General features: G+C 40.5%; 1 protein-coding gene across 1 annotated transcript in view; it reads left to right on the top strand.

The window, feature by feature from the left end:
• LOC134757705 (vomeronasal type-2 receptor 26-like) overlaps positions 1–9,553 on the top strand; it is a 51,265-nt gene that overhangs the window by 964 nt on the left and 40,748 nt on the right.

Genomic DNA, 9,553 nt, shown 5'->3' with positions numbered 1-9,553 from the left:
CTCACTATGTTACCCAGGCTGGTCTCAAACTCCTGGCCTCAAGCGATCCTCCCACATTGACCTCCCAAAGTGCTGCGATTACAGGCATGAGCCACTGCAGCCAGCCACTTTAATATTCTTGATCTATAAATGTGACTTTTTTTCGGCTCGGGGAAGGGTTCTGAGTTGGTTTTAATACGTCACCAGTTTTTCTCATTAATGAGTTACGTAAAATCTTCAATCTGGGTATTTTGCCTATTAGAGTGCCTTGTAATTTTTTCCTGATAGCTGAATATGATGTACTTGGTAAAATGAGCTGCATGATAGGTCTTTAGTAACATGGTGATAAGATTTGGTTGTGAGAGGGGAAGTGTTCTATAGTCGGCAAAAATAATATATAAACTTAGGCACATTAAAATTTTAAAGAGTTTAAGCAGATAGCAGTTCATGAATTGGGCATTGCCAGATCACATGCAGCTTAGGGCCTCTCTGAAGAGGCATGAGGGAAGGGCTTTTACAGGCTGAACTCAGAAACAAGGCAAAGAGTGGTAGTGGGCGCCTGTAGTCCCAGCTACTCGGGAGGCTGAGGCAGGAGAATGGCGTGAACCCGGGAGGTGGAACTTGCAGTGAGCCGAGATCGCGCCACTGCACTCCAGCCTGGGCGACAAAGCAAGACTCCGTCTCAAAAAAAAAAAAAAAAAAAGAAACAAGGCAAAGAAAATACTTGATTGGTTAGAGTAGAGCCTTATTTGGATCATTCCAGTGGAAAGTCAATAGTAGGAGGTTAATTGGTGGTTTCTGATTGGTTAAGGCCAGTTACACTGAGTTGGGTTTGGGTTTGCTTAGGTTAAGAATTCAGGCTACTGGAGCCACCTCAGCCTAATGGCCTCCCAATTAATGGTTTCAACAAGTCTTAATGGTAAGGTTTCTTTTTTTTTTTTTTTTTTTTTGAGACAGAGTCTCGCTATGTCACCCAGGCTGGAGTGCAATGGCACAATCTCGGCTCACTGCAAGCTCCGCCTCCTGCCTCAGCTTCCCGAGTAGCTGGGACTACAGGCATCCGCCACCACGCGCAGCTAATTTTTTGTATTTTTAGTAGAGACGGGGTTTCACCATGTTAGCCAGGATGGTCTCGATCTCTGACCTCGTGATCCGCCCGCCTCGGCCTCGCAAAGGTTTCAGTCTCTTATCCTGAGCCCAGGGACTATGAATTTCACAAGTCCTTCCGAGTAAAACCCTTTCCCCTTAAGTGGGACAGGGTGGCAAGAGGGGACCAGAATTGTTTATTTTCCTTCTTCCAGGTCATTTGGACACTGATAAAACCCCAAGACGGTAGGCTCTGATAAAATAGTTTCTCTCCAGAGCATTGAACAGAATGCCGTGGTATATTTCAAAATGGCTACTCTTCCTCTTCCCCTGCCAGAACCAGCTGGGGACTTTTCTCAGATCTTCACTGTGAGAACCTGCTAGAGTCCTTGGAGATAAAACTCACGAAAGTGTAAAGATAGCTCTATGGCAAGGTCTTCTTGGAGTTTTTAACTCTCAGACTTAACCACATTCAGCTTCCAGCAATTCATCAATTACAGTTCAGGTTTTCCTAACCTTGTTCTGGTTCCTGCAGAGGCACAAAGATTACTGCTTGTGAGTTTCTGCTCTGGTAAGTTATCATTCTCTGTGTCTGCCTGTCTCCAACTTTGGAGGCAGTAGCTTGCCTTGTGACCTCACTTATTTGACAGATCTAAGAAGAATTGCTGATTTTTCAGTTTGTTCAGCTTTTTATTTGTTGTTAGGATGGAGTGAGGACTTCCAGCTCCTTGCTGGACCAGAAACTGGAAGTCTCAGTAATGTCTTTAAACACGTTCACTTTTGTATCCATATGAGACTCATCTTTTAATAGCAGGTAGTGAATTTTAGCTGCTTAAGCCTTTTAACCATGTTGTATAGGGAAACTGCGTGTCTGTTGTTGAGGAAATAAAAACAGAAACTTCCTGCCAACCCAGAAAACCTCGCTACAAAGGTAGAAGGGAAAGAAAACAGTTTTATTATTGAATAAGCATTACACCAGAATCCAGTATGTATCATAGGCAGTCTGCTAAAGAGATTGCTAAGACAGAAATCTCATCTTTTTTCTATAGCCAAACAAATACAACGCATTATGTACATTTCTCAAGATCAACAATAATTAGTCAAGTCATAGGAATTGGAGGGCCTCCACTACCAACCAGAGGGCCAAACCATGACTTTAAATGAAGTAATACATTCTGATAAGAACAAAGCATTCTTGTTTATGTGTGATGTGTCTGTTCTGTTTCCAGGAATGGATGTTTTCTTTTAAAAATGGTTTATTGAAGTATCATGTACCTATCTTAAGTGTACAGCATGATGATGTGTATGCCCATGTAACCATCACCTAGAAGGTAAAGAATATTTCCATCACACTGGAAACTTCCCTTGAGCTCCTTCCCATTCATCACCCCCTTAGAAGAACCACTATTCTGATGTTTATCCCATAGATTGATTTTGCCAGTTCTTGGCCTTCTTAGAATAGTATACAATATGTATTCTTTTGCATCTGGCTTCTCTTAGCATAATGTTAGCAATTCATATGTGTAGGGTATACGTCAACAGTTCTTAGTAGCATTCCATTGCATGAATGTACCAGTTAGTTTATGCATTCACTCATTAATGGACATCCAGCTTGTTTTAAGTTTTTAACTGCTGTGAATAAAGCTGTATGAACATATCTCTCTATGGCCATGTGCACTCCTTTCTCTTGTAATAGAGGTAGGGTCATGGGATAGTTGTGTGTTTAATTTTTTAAAAAACTGTCAGTTTTCCAAAGTGGTTGTACCATATAACATGTTCACTACCAATGTATGATAATTCCAGTCATTCCACATCCTTTCCCAGACTTTATATTGTCTTTCTTTAAATTGTAGTCATTCTGATGTGTCTGTAGTAGTATCCTGTTTTCTTAGTGAAGCAAAAGTAATATCAATAGACAGTCTGATTTATTATTGGCCTACAATAGCTGAAAACTATTCTATTTAGTTCTCAACTTTCTTGAGTAATAACATAAGTTCATATGGTAAGCTGTCTCTACATTGCTTGGTTCAAAAAGTCCTGCAGAGGACCACTGAGCTTTAAAAAGTGCTGTCACCCTTCAGGTTCTCTGTCTCCTTAATCTATTCTTTGCCTGACTTAAGGATTTTTTTCCTGCCCAGAAGCTCTCCAGCTGTTCATCCCCTCCTCCACGTTCTAGCTTTACTGGATGGATGGATTGCCTGTGATGGGAGGGGTTGCTGCAGAGGTCTCTGAAATGCCTTTGAGACCTTTCTGCCATTGTCTTTGCTATCAGCTCTTGTTTGCATTTTACTTATGCAAATTTCTCTATCAAGTGGTTGCTTAGCAGCTCACTTGAATTCTTCTCTTGAAAATAGGCTTTTCTCTTCTACCACATGGCCAGGTTGCAAATTTTCCAAACTACTATGGTCTGCTTCCTCTTTAAATAGAATATAATTTCCAACCTTAGGTCATTTATTTGCTCACACATCTGAACATAGGCTGTTAGACACAGCCATGCCACATCTTAAACACTTTGCTGCTTAGAAATTTCTTCTGCCAAATAACCTAAATCATCACTCTCAAGTTCAAATGTTCACAGAGTCCTAAAGGATGGACACAATTCAACCAAGTTCTTTCCTAAGGCATAACACATGTCACGTTTGTTCCAGTTCCCAATAAGTTCCTCATTTCCATCTGACACCTCAGCAGCCAGGACGTCACTGTCCATATTACTATTAGCATTTTGGTCACAACCACTTAACAGTCTCTAAGAAATTCCAAACTTCCTTCATCTTCCTGTCTTCTTCTGAGCCCTCCAAACTCTTCCAATCTTTGCCCATTACCCAGTTTTGAAGTTGCTTCCACATTTTCAGATATCTTTATAGCAATACTCCACTGGCTCTTATGTCCTAGGATGAGAACCACAAGCATGAGAACATGAGGATAAATACACTTTGGGGAAAAAGAAAACAGACAGAGGCAGCAGAGAATGAAGACGAGAAGAAGAGAAAAAGAGAAGTAGGAAGAGGATGAATTCATTTCGCTTATCTGGCAAATGTGTAATCTGAGTGATAGAGGTGAGTGTTTCTAAGAGGATGCTGTTCAGAGACAAATACACTGTTTAAAATCCATTAGATCTGTGTGCTCTTGTCATATCCCTCACCTGAAAACTAGAGAAATGTGGGCAGGTAACCACTGAAATATATAAACAGCAAGGAGCATTAAAAATGCAGAGGTACTGAGAGTTACAGGAATGTATAACTTTGGGACATTAATCATTTTAGAAAATGCTTTTATGAAGTAGTAAATTTTTTTCTTTTTTCTTGAGTAGTTGTATTTTAAAATACGTTTGGATTACTAAAAAGTTGTAAAAATGGTACAGGCAGTTCCCGTATACATGTTCTTCAGCATTGGCTGATGTTACCTTTTTTTTTTTTTTTTTGAGGCGGAGTCTCACTCTGTCGCCCAGGCTGGAGTGCAGTGGCATGATCTTGGCTCACTGCAAGCTCTGTTTCCCTGGCTCACACCATTCTCCTGCCTCAGCCTCCCAAGTAGCTGAGACTACAGGTGCCTGCCACTATACCTGGCTAATTTTTTTGTATTTTTCAGTAGAGACGGGGTTTTACCGTGTTAGCCCGGATGGTCTTAATCTCCTGACCTCGTGATCTGCCCTCCTGGGCCTCCCAAAGTGCTGGGATTACAGGCGTGAGCCACCGCATCCGGCCATCTTTTTTATTTTATTTTATTTTATTTATTGAGATGGAGCCTCACTCTGTTGCCTTTTTGTGCAATCTCGGCTCACTGCAACCTCTGCCTCCTGGGTTCAAGTGATTCTTTTGCCTCAGCCTCCCAAGTAGCTGGGATTACAGGCGCATGCCTCCATGCCCGGCTGATTCTTTGTACTTTCAGTAGAGGTGGGGGTCTCGCCACGTTGGCCAAGATGGTCTCAAACCCCTGACCTCAGGTGATCTGCCCACCTTGGCCTCCCAAAGTGCTGGAATTACAGGCACAAGCCATAGTGCCCGGCATAATGTTACTTTCATACTTAAGTGTGGTACATCTGTGAACCTTAAAAATTCACATGGGTACAATATTTATTAAAGAAATTACAGACACATTTTCAGTGGGTTTTTAATTTTTTTTTTTTTTTTTTTTTTTTTTTTTTTTTTTTGAGATGGAGTCTCACTCTGTCGCCCAGGCTAGAGTGCAGTGGCACAGTCTTGGCTCACTGCAAGCTCTGCCTCCCAGGTTCATGCCATTCTTCTGCCTCAGCCTCCCAAGTAGCTGGGACTACAGGCGCCCGCCACCACGCCCAGCTAATTTTTTGTATTTTTTAATAGAGACGGGGTTTCACCGTGTTAGCCAGGATGGTCTCGATCTCCTGACCTCATGATCTGCCCTCCTTGGCCTCCCAAAGTGCTGGGATTACAGGTGTGAGCCACCGCGCCCTGCCTTTTTTTTGTTTTTTTAAGTTCCAGAGACCATGTGCAGGATGTGCAGGTTTGTTACATAGGTAAATGCGTGCCATGGTGGTTTGCTGCACCTATCAACCCATCACGTAGGTATTAAACCTGCCATGCATTAGCTATTTCTTCTGATACTCTCCTCCCAACCATGCCCTCCTCTGACAGGCCACAGTGTGTGTGTTCCCCTCCCTGTTTCCATGTGTTCTCATTGTTCAGCTCCCACTTATAAGTGAGAACATGCAGTGTTTGATTTCCTGTTCCTGTGTCAGTTTGCTGAGGATAATGTCTTTCAGCTCCATCCATGTCCCTGCAAAGGACATGATCTTGTTCCTTTTTATGGCTGCATGGTACTCCATGGTGTATTTGTACCACATTTTCTTTATCCAGTCTATCACTGATGGGCATTTGGGTTGATTTCATGTCTTTGCAATTGTGAATAGTGTTACAATGAACATACACATGCATGTATTTTTAAAATAGAATGATTTATATTCCTTTGGGTATATACCCCATAATGGGATTGCTGGGTCAAATGGTATTTCTGGTTCTAAATCTTTCAGGAATCACCACACTGTCTTTCACAATGGTTGAATTAATTTACATTCCCACAAACAGTGTAAAAGCATTCCTATTTCTCTGCAACCTCGCCAGCATCTGTTGCTTCTTGGCTTTTTAATAATTGCCATTCCGACTGGTGTGAGATGGTATCTCATTGTGGTTTTCATTGGCATTTCTCCAGTGATCAGTGATATTCAGCTTTTTTTTCACATTTGTTGGCCTCATGTATGTCTTCTTCTAAGAAGTGTCTGTTCATGTCCTTTGCCCATTTTTTAATGGCATTTTGTTTTTTGTAAATTTGCTGAAGTTCCTTATGGATGCTGAATATTAGACCTTTGTCGGATGGATACGTTGCAAAAATTTTCTTCCATGCTGTAGGTTGCTTGTTCACTCTGATGATAGTTTTCTTTTGCTGTGCAGAAGCTCTTTGGTTTAATTAGATCTCAGTTGTCAATTTTTGCTTCTGTTGCAATTGGTTTTAGAGATTTCATCATAAAATCTTTGCCCATGCTTATGTGTCCTGTATGGTATTGCCTAGATTTTCTTCTAGAGTTTCTATAGTTTTTATTTTTTTTTTTTACATATAAGTCTTTAATCCATCTAGAGTTAATTTTTGTATAGGGTGTAATAAAGGGTCCAGTTTCAATTTTCTGCATGTGACTAGCCAGTTCTCCCAACATCATTTTTAAATAGGGAATCCTTTCCCCATTGCTGGTTTTTGTCAGGTTTGTTGAAGATCAGATGGTAGTTTAGTGGGAATAGCATTAAAGCTATAAACTGCTTTGGGCAGTATGGCTGTTTTCATGATATTGACTCTTCCTGTCCATGAGCGTGGAATGTTTTTCCATTTGTTTGTGTCCTCGCTGATTTCCTTGAGCAGTAATTTGTAGTTCTCCTTGAAGAGGTCCTTCACTTCCCCTTATTAGCTGTATTTCTAGGTGTTTTATTTTCCTTGTGGCAATTGTGAATGAGAATTTATTCGTGATTTGGCTCGCTGCTTGTCTGTTCTTGGTTTACAAAAGTGCTTTTAATTTCTGCACATTGATTTTGTATCCTGAGACTTTGCTGAAGTTGCTTATCAGCTTAAGAAGTTTTTGGGCTGAGTTGATGGGGTTTTCTAGATATAGCATCATGTCATCTGCAAACAAAGACAAGTTGACTTCTTCTCTTCCTATTTGAATACCCTTTATTTCTTTGTCTTGCCTGATTTCCTTTGCCAGAACTTCCAATACTGTGTTGAATAAGAGTGGTGAGAGAGGGCATCCTTTTCTTGTGCCCGTTTTCAAGGGGAGTGCTTCCAGCTTTTGCCCATTCACTATGATACTGGCTGTCGGTTTGTCATAAATGGCTCTTATTTTGGATATGTGCCATCAATACCTAGTTTATTGAGAGTTTTTATCATGAAGAGATGTTGAATTTTATCAAAGGCCTTTTCTGCATCTGTTAAGATAATCTTGTGTTTTTTGTCTCTAGTTCTGTTTATGTGATGAATTATGTTTATTGATTTCATGTATTGAACCAGCCTTGCATCCCAGGAATGAAGCCAACTTGTTCAGGGTGGATAAGCTTTTTGATGTGCTGCTGGATTTGGTTTGCCAGTATTTTATTGAGGATTTTGACATCGATGTTCATCAGGGGTATTGGCAAGAAGTTTTATTTTTTTGTTGTATATCTCTGCCAGGTTTGGTATCAGAATGATGCTGGCCTCATAAAATGAGTTAAGGAGGAGTCCCTTCTTTTCGATTGTTTGGAATAGTTACAGAAGAAATGTACCAGCTCCTCTTTGCACCTCCAGTAGAATTCAGCTGTAAATCCATCTGGTCCTGGGCTTTTTTTGGTTTGTAGGTTATTAATTACTGCCTCAATTTCAGAACTTGTTATTGGTCTATTCAGGGATTCAACTTCTTCCTGGTTGAGTCTTGGGAGGGTGTATGTGTCCAGGAATGTGTCCATTTATTCTAGAGTTTCTGATTGATTTGCATAGAAGTGTTTATCATTTTCTCTGACAGTAGTTTGTATCTCTGTGGGGTCAGTGGTAATGTCATCATTATCATTTTTGATTGTGTTTATTTGAATCTTGTCTTTTTTTCTTTATTAGTCTAGCTAATGGTCTACCTATTTTATTGATTTTTTTTTTCAAAGAATCAGCTCCTGGATTTGTCGATTTTTTTGAAGGGTGTTTTGTGTCTCTTTCTTCTTCAGTTGTGCTCTGTGCTTGGTTATTCCTTGTCTTCTGCTAACTCTGAAATTTACTTGCTCTTGGTTCTCTAGTACTTTTAGTTGTGATGTTAGGGTGTCCGTTTGAGATCTTTCTAGCTTTTTGTTGGATCTATTTAGTGCTGTAAATTTCCCTCTTAACACTGCTTTAGCTGCATCCCAGAGAGTCTGGTACGTTGTCTCTTTGTTCTCTTTAGTTTCAAAGAATTTCTTGGTTTCTGCCTCAGTTTTATTATTTATCCAGAAGTCATGCAGGAGCAGGTTGTTCAATTTCCATGTAGTTATGTGTTTTTGAGTGAATTTCTTAATCTTGAGTTCTAATTTGATTGTGCTGTGGACTGAGAGACTGTTATGATTTCAGTTCTTTTGCATTTGCTGAGCAGTGTTTTACTTCTAATTATGTGATCAATTTTAGAGTAAGTGCCATGTGGTACTGAGAAAAATGTGTGTTCTGTTGGTTTTGGGTGGAGACTTATGTAGATCTCTATCAGGTCCAGTTGATCCAGGGCTGAGTTCAAGTCCTGAATATCTTTCTAAATTTTCTTTCTCGATGGTCTGTCTAATATTGACAGTGAGGTATTAAAGTCTCCCGCTATTATTGGGTGGGTATTCAAGTCTCTTTGTATGTCTTTAAAAATTTGTTTTATGGGCTGGGCGTGGAGGCTCACGCCTGTAATCCCAGCGCTTTGGGAGGCTGAGGCGGGTGGATCACTTGAGGTCAGGAGTCCGAGACCAGCCTGGCCTACGTGGTGAAACCCTGCCTCTACTCAAAATACAAAAATTAGATGGGTATGGTAGTGGGCGCCTGTAATCCTAGCTACTTGAGAGGCTGAGGCACAAGAGTCACTTGATCCTGAAAAGTGGAGGTTGCAGTAAGCTGAGATCGCACCACTGCAGTACAGCCTGTGAGATAGAGAGAGATTCAGTCCTAATAAAACAAAATAAAAATAACTTGTTTTATGAATCTGGGTGCTCCTGTATTGGGTGAATATATATTTATGATAGTTGGCTCTTTTTGCTGAATTAAAGTTTTTACCATTACCTAATGCCCTTCTTTGTCTTTTTTGACCTTTCTTGGTTTAAAGTCTGTTTTGCCAGAGACTAGGATTGCAACCCCTGCTTGTTTCTGCTTTCCATTTGCTTGGTAAATTTTCCTCCATCCGTTTACTTTGAGCCTAGGTGTATCTTTGCATGTGAGATGGGTCTCTTGAATACAGCAGTCCAATGGGTCTTGATTCTTTATCCAATTTTTTAGTCTTTGTCTTTTA

The sequence above is a fragment of the Gorilla gorilla genome, chromosome 20 (assembly GCF_029281585.2).
Source record: "Gorilla gorilla gorilla isolate KB3781 chromosome 20, NHGRI_mGorGor1-v2.1_pri, whole genome shotgun sequence".
NCBI classification, from domain to species: Eukaryota; Metazoa; Chordata; class Mammalia; order Primates; family Hominidae; genus Gorilla; species Gorilla gorilla.
The sequence above is the reverse complement of the archived record's forward strand: the minus strand, read 5'-3'. Positions and strand labels throughout refer to the sequence as shown.